General features: G+C 41.4%; 1 pseudogene; it reads left to right on the top strand.

Annotated features, from left to right (window-relative positions):
- Nucleotides 1-10019: 10019 nt before the first annotated feature.
- LOC142846973 (cytochrome c, somatic pseudogene) lies at nt 10020-10347 on the top strand (annotated as a pseudogene).
- Nucleotides 10348-10796: the final 449 nt, after the last annotated feature.

Here is a 10796-nt window from a genome sequence, read left to right as displayed (position 1 = left end):
CCTGAGTTCTAGTACAACTTGGTCTACATGTTCCAGAACAGCCAGAGATACAGGGAGAAACCCTGTCTCAACCCCTCTTCCCCCTCCTTCTAATGTAGGTTAAAATACTTTGTACACATTAACACTGATAATGTATTTTAACAGGTTCTTTTGGAGGTGACAGTGTTTGTTTGGAAGTTTGAGGGTTTTGTTTCTCTTTGTTTAATTTCATAAGGAAGCACATAGAGCCTCAGAATGTTATTTTGGCCCAATTATTAGACTAATGGATGTGCTGTCATTTTGAGCTAGGCAAGAATGAAAGAGGATTCTCTAGCAGATGCAAGCCCACATGAATTTGTAGCAAGCTCCCAACTGCTCAAGTCCAGTAGGAAACTCCAACATGGATGAAAGAATCTGTGGCAAGTTCTAGCAAGCTTAGCAGGACAATCGTACCTAGAACCTCTAGCTCTCTAGGTCTAAAGCCATGTAATTTGAAGCAGAAAACTAATTCCCATTTGAAAGACATCTTCTAACAAACTACTCAGCCATGCCTTGGTTCCTGCTTGGATTCAAGAAAGGGTGAGGTTCAAGCTGGGGTAAGTTTGTGTGCTCAGAATTAGGTCTAAGGAGGCTCACAGAGAGCCTCGATGGGAAGCCCAAAGCCCACAGTACATAGAATTTTGTTTCACATTAATGTTCATGAGAGAGTACACACTAAAGGGAGATTCAACTGCCAGATTTGTCTCCTGGGTAGCAGCTAGCCTTTCTCATTAGTGCTTGAGCAATTGCTCATAAATGGAGAAAGCACAGAGGCAGGATGGATATTATAAATGGGCCCAGGCTTGAGCTTTTCTCACCAACACAAGCTAACTCCCTTTGCAACTGAGTAGCTATCCTGTCAGGCAGGGACTTTGATCTGACACAATCCGTTAAGACCACTAGCCATGTGCGACATATACCAGGATGATAATCAGAGACCCCTCCCTCTTACAAGGTAACATAATTTAACTTTACTGAAATTGTCACCTAATCCACATATGTGATTAGTCTGCCTACCTAATGTACCTCCAACATCACCCTCATGCAAGGATTCACAGGCTATTAGACTGGGTACAAAGCCGCTTTAAATAATATTCTTTCACTTCAGTGGATTTTGTTTTGTTTTTTCAATACAGGGTCTCACTATGTAGTCTTGGCTATCCTGGAACTCAATCTTTACACCAGACTGGCCTCGAACTAATTGAAACCCAACAGCCTTTGACTCTCAAGCGCTGGGATTAAGGTGTGCACCACCACAGCCTGGCAGATATTTTTTCTTAATAACAAAGGAGACACTTGACTTTGTGGTGGTTATTTACTACATCAGATGAAAGACCTTGGGAAATCAATGAAGATCTTCCTAAAAGACTGGGTAAGAGCAGTGTTTTGAATAGGGATAATGCCCATACAATTTAGAGTCTTCCCTCTACAATGCAATATCTGTGTAATGAAACAAGAACTAGGCCTAGCATAATGTCCCCAGTATCTAGAATGTGTATGTGCAGAATCCTAAAGACAGAGTAGCTGTGATATCTCTCACCTTCATTCCTAAAGCCTTTCTTGCTAAAACGTGTGCTTCTATAACTAAATTAGGCTGTCAAGATTGCATCTAGGGGGAAGCTTAATGAGGAACACATTAAGATTCATTCCACTGAACTTGGATGTGAAGACAATGATCTAGTCATTTTTGGATTCGCTTGCCAGTCGATTAGAAAGTAAGGAAAACAGCCACCACATTGGCAGCGTATGTTGTCCCCAATGGCTCCTAGAAACTGGAGTGGCAGCAGTGAGGTCTCAAAGGAGCATATGTGGAACACAGAGGCATGCTGAGATCCTCTTAGGACAGTCTATATGGCAAGTGCGGTAAGCGTGCAGAATATTTTGGGATAAAGAAATAAGTCGCCCCACCAAGAACCAGGCAAGCCACAGAAGTTGTATGAATTCTGGGGAACACACAAAATAAGAATTAATGCTAATGCACATCAATAATGATTTCAGGACAGGTTACTGCAGCAGGGACTTCACCTTGTTTAAGCAGTCTAAATAGTTCTGACAAGTGCTCCGCTCTTTTGTAACTGATGGACACACTGTAAACCGTGTGCCCAGAGATGTCAGAATGTGTCCAGTGTGTCTGGATAATCAGGAACAATGATCCCTGTCAATTAAGTAACCCTTCCTTCATGCCCAGTGGCATAAGAATGCCACATTCTGGGCATATTGATGTGCTGTGGGATAATGTTCTTGTACCCAGCAAAGATTTGTCACTTGTATTTTTTAATAAAATACTGATTAGCCAGTAGTCAGGCAGAAGTATAGGCAGGGTGACCAGAATAGGAGAATTCTCAGAAGAGAAAAGGCTCAATCTGCAGTCATCAGCCAATGCAGAGGAAGCAAGATGAGAATCCATCATTAAGTAAGGTATCAAGACACATGGCTAAACATAGATCAGAATTATGGGTTAATTTAAGTTGTAAGAGCTAGTTAATAATAAGCCTGAGCTAATAGGCCAACCAGTTTATAAGTAATATGTTGGAGGAGGCCACTTGTTTCATTCCTGGCCTCTTAGCCCCAAAACAATCACACAGAAACTGTATTATTTAAATCCCTGTTTGGTCCATTAGCTCTAGCTTCTTTTTTTTCTTTTTTTTTCTTTCTTTCTTTCTTTCTTTTTTTTTTTTTTTTTTTTGGATTTTTCGAGACAGGGTTTCTCCGTAGCTTTTGGTTCCTGTCCTAGAACTATCTCTTGTAGACCAGGCTGGCCTTGAACTCACAGAGATCTGCCTGCCTTTGCCCCCGAGTGCTGGGATTAAAGGCGTGTGCCACTACCGCCCGGCTAGCTCTAGCTTCTTATTGGCTAACTCTTACTTCTTAATTTAGCCCATCTCCATTAATCTGTGCATCACCATGAGCATTAATAAAAAGCCTCTGTGTGTTTTGTTGGGACTGAATGGCTTTGGGACAGGGCAGGACATAAACTTCATTCTATATTCGTGGGTCAATTCTGCCCTGCTTCTTAGTGGATCAATAGTAATCAATAAGAAACTCAAAAGCACGGTCCTGATCAGCGTTTCTTGCTTCCCTTTGCCCTGTCTCCCTACCCGTCTTACTGATCCCTGAGGCCACATCTCAGAATAAATCACTTCCCATAAGTACTTACCAAATGTTCTTTTTTTTCCTGACTTTGAGGGGTTTTTCCTTTTTTATTGTTTTTATTGAGCTATATATTTTTCTCTGCCCTCTCCCTTTCTCCTCCTTCCCCTTTCTACCCTCTTCCATGATCCTCATGCTCCCAATTTACTCAGAAGATCTTGTCTTTTTCTACTTCTCGTGTAGATTATTAGATCCATTTGTGCCTCTCTTAGGATTCTCTTTGTTGTCTAGGTTCTCTGGGGTTGTGAATCGTAGGCTGGTTTTTCTTGGTTTTGTGTCTAAAAACCACTTATAAGTGAGTATATATTATATTTGTCTTTCTGGGTCTGGGTTGCCTCACTTAGTATAGTGTTTTCTAGATCATCCATTTGCCCACAAATTGCAAGATATCATTAATTTTTTCCTGCTGTGTAGTACTCCACTGTATAAATGTATCACATTTTCCTTAACCATTCTTCAGTGGAGGGGCATTTAGGTTGTTTCCAAGTTATGGCTATGACAAACAATGCTGCTATGAAAATCGTTGAGCACATGTCCTTGTGGTATGATTGCACATCCTTTGAGTATATAACCAAAAGTGGTATTGCTGGGTCTTGAGATAGGTTGTTTCCTAATTTTCTGAGAAATCGCCATACTGTTTTCCAAAGCAACTGTACCAATTTGCCCTTCCACTAGCAATGCAGGAGTGTTCCTTTTACCCCACATCCTCTCCAGCATAAGCTGTCATGTGTTTTTGATCTTGGCCATTCTAACAAGTGTAAGATGGGATTTTATGGTTGTTTTGATTTGTATTTCTCTGATGACTAAGGATACTGAGCATTTCCTTAAGTGTCTTTCAGCCATTTAGGACTTTTCTATTGAGAGTTCTCTGTTTAGGTCTGTATCACATTTTTTTATCAGATTATTTATTCTTTTGATGACCAGTTTCTTGAGTGCTCTGTACATTCTTCTTTCTGGGTATTTCTTTGCTTGCCCCCACCTCCATCACTGTTCCTATTGCTTAATAAGGGGTCATGAAAAATATGCCTAATGAAGAATTTCTCATCCAAAATAACTCCCCAACTCAGTCTGAAAACTTTCTGATGGGTTTTCAATCTGTGACGACATCTGCTTGGACATGGCACTAGGCGTTGGCACCTAACACACTCCATTGTCCAAACTGTTTGAGAGGAAGACCCTTGCCCATTCTGTCCCCTCTTCTTTTCTTCTTATCTGCGTTCTTTCTCACATATTGACATTCACAGGCAGAAACGTGAAGCACCTCCTCGACCCTGCCCTCTTCTCCACCACTGCATCTTCCCTGATTGGTCCCAAAGTGCTGACATGTAGACTGGTCTTGTTCTGTTGAATGGCTGTCCTCTGAATATCAGGGTTTTTAAAACAGCATTCACTTCTCTCCTTTGGATGCCAAGTCCCCTGTTACAACATCAAAATTGTCTCCAGACACTGACAAAAGTTTTCTGGGGACAAAAGCCCTTCCTGGGAGAGAACCACCCCTCAGTTCTTCTGGAGGCCTCTGTCTCTTTCTTGTACTCTGGTGAAAACAAAAACAAAAAAATACTTTCTCCTTCCTTCCTAAATAAAAATGTAAATCAACAAATATTTGTGAGACAGCCATTACATCACAGAACACATAGCAAACATTACCTCCATTAGAAAACACTGGTCCCTAAGGACTGACCTCATTCTTTCATTTGATTATAATTATTGAATACCTATTCTGTGACTGGAATTTTCCTATACTAAAAATATATCCATGGAAAGGGACATTACAAATCCCAAAGCTGTACTGCAGTAGTTACTCTACACGGTAGCGTAAAAGGTGTTTGGTATTTGGAGTAGGACAACCCAAGTTCAGGTTTTACTTTTGTCCCTTTCAGCGTTTAGAAAGGAATTTTGTTTCCATGAGCCTCCGCTCCCAGCTAGGTAGATTACAACTGCAACACAAACTAGCTAGTGTGTCATGTGCTTACCCATACATGTTGCTCACTACTTGGACATGGCTGTTACTAATATGAATGTTGATTTCATTGTTGGAGCATGGAAGCAGAGGGTCCTTTGACATTAAACTATCCAACCTTCGGGACATCAGAAGAAAATATCAATTACTCACAAGACAATGTGAGTCTCCAGATGATATACTCATTCCTCATTAGATTAGCTAATATTTGGAAAAGTGATATAATTGGACAATGTTACAATTACCATCTCCTTTCCCATTTTCTGCCTCTTGGTCATATCTAATAGCAAGCATTTAACCGTCGTGATAATTAGGTGGCTCTCATCAACCTCAGGCTGAATATTACTTTGGTGTTGTTCATTTAATCAGCAAGTGATTATCATGTGTCTGTTTCTTACTAAGCAGTGTTCTTTCTAGTAGAAACTTGAAGATGAGCAAGGCAGGTCAATATCCCTGATTGTGTGGTGCTACATTGTAGCAGGGGATGTGGACAAGAGTTAATTAAATGCAGTCAAAGATGAAATGATTACACATTACCAAAAGAGCCAATTAAAAACCAAAAGTAAATACCATGACAAAAAAAAATGAACAGGATAATGTAGTCAGAGGGGAACTCTTTGGGGAAAGCGACACTGGGGCTGAGCTTTGAAAGATTTAAGAAATTCCTTGCACCGAGGAATGAGAACAAAATGCTTCAGGCAAAGAAAAGGGATAGTTTAAAAAAATAAGAAGAACTCAGGCTAGAAAGAGCATGAGATGGCACAGAGAGAAACTGACTCCTTTGACTAGAGCACAGACAAAGGCTGGAGAGAAGGCAGGAGCCTTGCAGGGACTGGGGGATGGGCGGATTGGTTAGATGACATCCCTGATGCAATGGGAAGTCACAGAAGTTACAGCAAGGACCAGAAGGAGCAGCTCCTGATCTGGTTTAACTCAAAACCATCCTCATTCCAGGGATGAGAAGTGCCATGAGGGGTAAATGGAACTCTAGAAGAAGAGGAGGGCCTGCCTCTAAGGGACTGAGGAACACACCATGCCGGCCACAGTAGCTCGGCACCTCCCTGATTTCAGCTGTCTCTACAGATAAGAGCAGGGTTATATTTGACAGTTTTTGCAGATACAATTTTGATTTAGCCTTTCCAGTGCCCCGTTAGGTTAGCATTTGAGTAATGAATGCCAGGAATGTTCTGCCCAATATAGGAAGGCAGGTTGGAGACCTTTCTAAAATGCAAATCCGAGCTCACCCCTTTGCTCAGAGCCCTTTAATGTGCTGGGAAAAGGACACGTTCTTCGTTGCCTGGCTCAGAATCCGAGTTACTTCAGCACAGGCTCCCGCAGTACCATTCCAGCTCTTGTCTGTCACTGCTTTCAACACCCACCTCCAAATTTTAAATTCCCAATTCCTGAACCTCAAATTCTCTTCTCTTTTTATTTCTCATTCATGCAGACACAGGATGAACAAACCTGCCAAGACCGAACTCTGGCTACTAGAGTTCAGCCAGAAAGATGGTTAATTCTGTCAACCTGACTTGTCCATAGGGAGCATAGATACTAGGTCAAACATAATTGGAGGGGCCTCTGTGAAGACATTTAAAAATGAGATTCACATTTACTTTGGTAGAATGAGGAATGCAAAATGCCTTCACTAAGTCAGATAGACATCATTACATCAGTTGGAGACAGTTTTGGTTTCTGTTTGGTTTTGTTGTACTATGGATCAAACCTACAGCCTAGTACATGGTAGGCAAGTGTTATACCACCAAGCAACATGTTGAGCCTCGGTTAATCTCATGTGGTAATCTAGTTAGGCTATGAAATACTCAGATATCTAGTTTAACACTATTTCTACATGTGCTTGTTTTCAGAAAAGGCTATAACATTTACTTGATGGTTGTCACAGTTCCACTCCCTGGTTCCCATGAGTTTGTAATAATAACAAACAAAATGCACTTAGTTCAACTTCAAAAATCCCCATAATCTGTCACAGTCTCCACGATGTTTAAAGTCCAGAGATCAAAGTTGCCTCTGAGATTCATACAGTATCTTAACTGTAATCTCCTAGAAAATCAAAATTACAAAGCAGATCACGTACTTCCAACACAGAACCATTCCAAAACATAGAGAGGGGAGCATAGTGAGGAAATACTAGACCAAAGCAAAACTAAAAACTAGCTGGGAAAACTCCAAATTCTACATCTCCATGTCTGGCATCAAATGCTCTTCAGATATCTAACTCTGTTCAGTTTTGTTGTCTGCAGCACACTTCTCTCTCTTGGGCTGGTTCTACTCCCTATTAGCAGCTCTCCTCGGTGGGTATCCCACAACTCTGGCATCTCTAACACCTTAAATTCTCCAAGGCAAATCAGGCTTCAACTTCCCAATTTCCAGAAGTGACCTCTCTCCAAGGCCTCCATTCAGGAACTCCCCTGACACTGACACCCTTGGCCTCAGTGGCTTTATTCCAGAACTCCTTTCTTCTGTCCTTAACTCTAAACCCAGAACCACATGACCAAAACTGCTCAGTTCTGCTGCTTCCTGGGGCTAGAGCATGACTAAGAGATCCACCACTGTCTGCCTTCCCAGCGCTGGGATTAAAGCTGTGCCCCACCACACCCTGCTCTAAGCTTTTCTTTAGTTCCTTTTCACAACGGAAACTTAGCTGGGTGGGATCTTGCCCTGAGGACACCACTCCCTTTATTCCTTTTCTTAATCTGGTTATTTTCTTGAACACAGAACTTAACTCCATTCTACTTTCCGGTGCTCTTATTCTCCTCAATTATTATTATTATTATTATTATTATTATTTTCAGCTTACTCCTTTTCATTATATATCTTCTTTAGGGTTAACACTACTAACCCCAAAACAGAGTCTATACTAGACTGTATTGTTGGAATATTAGTTTAAGATGTGTTACATTTGTTTGTGCTGTAGAATATTTGTTTAATGATGCAAAGATGTGCTGCGTGTGTTTATATTGCATTTGTTTAACTCTGTAAAGCTGTGTAACTTTACCTACCTAAAGTACCTGTTTGGTCTAATAAAGAACTGAATGGCAGGAGAAGTATAGGAGGGGCTGTCAGGCAGAGAGAATGAATAGGAGGAGAAACCTAGGCTCTAGAGAAGAGCGAGGACAGAGAAAAGGAGAGGAGGATGCTATGGGCCAGCCATAGAGCTACCCAGTTATCCACGGAGTAATATGGAAAGAAAGATAAATAGAATAATGAAAGATAAAAAGTCCAGAGGCAAAATGTAGTGAAGAGAAATGGGATAATTTAAGTTAGAAAATCTGATTAGAAAAAGGCCAAGCTAAGATTGAGCATTCGTAAGAATGAATATATCTATGTATTTATTTGGGAGCTGGGTGGCAGCCCCCCCCCCAGAGTTTTTTGGGAAAAAAAAAGAGCTACAAGGCTGCTTTGAGATTTCTTCTGCCAACAGAATTAATCCAAAATCCTTCACTTTAGCCTCAGGCAGACTCTTTGGACAAAGGCAAAAGGCAGCCACTTTCTTTACCAATATATCACAAGACCAATCTCTAGGCAACATACTAAAATTCCTCTAAAAATTCTTGAATGAGTACCTCACAGTTCATCAAGTCACCTTGAGTGCCACTGTCTTCCACGCTCCTACTAGTATAGCCTATTAAACAGCACTTAAAACACTCAGCTGCTTTTCTAATCCACAGTCCCAAAGTTCATGTTACTCCAAAGAAAAATATGGTCAGGCCTATATCAGCAATACCTCAGTCCCTGGTACCAACTTCTCTCTTGGGGGTTTTATTGCTATGAAGAGATACCATGACCATAGCAACTCTTCTAAGGAAAACATTTAACTGGGCGGCGGGGGGGGGGGGGGAGCTCTCTTACAGTTTCAGAGGTTCAGTCCATTATCATTATGGTGGGGAGCATGGTGGCATGCAGGCAGATGCGGTGCTGGGACTGAGAATCCTACATCTTGATCAGAAGGCAACAGAAAGTTGACTGATACACTGGGTAATATCCTGAGCATAGGAATCTTCAAAGCCTGCCCCCACAGTGACACACTTCCTCCACTAAGGCCATACCTACTACAACAAAGCCATACCTCCTAATAGTGCCACTCCCTATGAGATTGGGGGGGGGGATTACATCCAAACTACTACAGTGATTAAAACAGATAGCCCTCCCAATCGTGTGAGTGTCCAGTAGTGAGGTCCTAAATAGAACAAAAAGAAGAAGGAAGTTGAATTTTCAATCCCTCTCACTGTTAGCGTGGGACCTCAATCTTCTCATGACCTCAGGCTGAAAACTGGAATCTCTATGATGGCATTCTAGTTCTCAGGGCTTCCAATTGCTCCCTGGCTTTCTTGGGTCTACAGTTTATAGAAAGCAGGCTATTGGACTTAGCTTTGAGGAGAATAGAGAAGCTTGGTTCTCTTTTTTTGAAGAACCTCATATACTAATGAACTCTGGAATCAGGCAAAAAGGCAAACCATCTCCAGGTAAGAGAGAATCCTCCCTGACAGACTCTTTTCTGTTGGGCATGTGCAGCTTTCTTGCCTGCAGACTCAAAGTGAAATATCAGTTTTTCTTGGGGCTGAAGCATGCAAACTTCAGACAGGAGCCACCCCACCGGCTTGCCTGAGTCTTGTGTCCTTTCTTAAGAACTCTAAGTCTTCACATCTCTTGAGCCTTTAACTTGCTTATCTTGCAGGCCTTGGGACCTGCTCACCTCCCTATTCACCTGAGGCAACCTCTAATTATATGTCTTTATACATGCACAACCTAAGAATTTATGTAAAGAGATAGCAGGTGGTCCGTCTTCAGACTGTAGTCATTGTGGTGTTGATCACCCAGGGACGTCTGTCTTCGGGTTGTAGAGTTTGTGGTGTTGATCACCCAGGAGTTAAAAATGGGTGATGTTGACAAAGGCAAGAGAGCTTTGTTCAGAACTGTGCCCAGTGCCACACTGCGGAGGAAGGGAGGCAAGCATAAGACTGGACCAAATCTCCATGGTCTGTTTGGAGGAAGACAGGTCAGGCTGCTGGATTCTTCTATGCCAACAAGAGCAAAGGCATCACCTGGGGAGAAGGTAACCCGATGGAGTACTTGGAGAATCCTAAAAAGTTCATCCCTGGAACAAAAAAAAAAATTATCTTTTCTGGAATTAAGAAGAAGGGAGAGAAGGCAGACTTAATAACTTATCTTGAAAAGGCTACAAATGAGTAATTCCACTGCCTTATTTACTACAAAGCGTGTGTCTCATGATTTTTAATGTGCCCCATAATTAACTCATACAGCAAAATTCAGATCATGAATGGCTAACAATGTTTTTGTTGGGCAGTTCTGATTTAAGTGAAACTGACTCTTAGTAAAGGGGATATGATCTTTTTTATAATAACAATTCCAGTTGTATAGATGCTATTATTGCTCTCCCTTTCTCAAGATAGGATTGGATTTACTTAGTGAAATTCTACTTTTCAAAAAGGTAAGGGTGCCTCCTCAAACCTATTGAGTGGGTTTATGATTAAATTTATAAAACTGGGCATATAATTATGTTTAAACACTGGGAAAATTCTGTCACTGTCCCAGAAATGGGAAGACTCCCCTATGTTTCCATTTGTATTCACTGGCCTCTTACAGGCAATGGCTAAACGTCATGAAGAAACCATCTATTCTTGACTCGATG

This window comes from Microtus pennsylvanicus, chromosome 3 (genome assembly GCF_037038515.1).
Source record: "Microtus pennsylvanicus isolate mMicPen1 chromosome 3, mMicPen1.hap1, whole genome shotgun sequence".
NCBI lineage: Eukaryota > Metazoa > Chordata > Mammalia > Rodentia > Cricetidae > Microtus > Microtus pennsylvanicus.
This window is presented reverse-complemented; position numbering and strand designations above follow the sequence as displayed.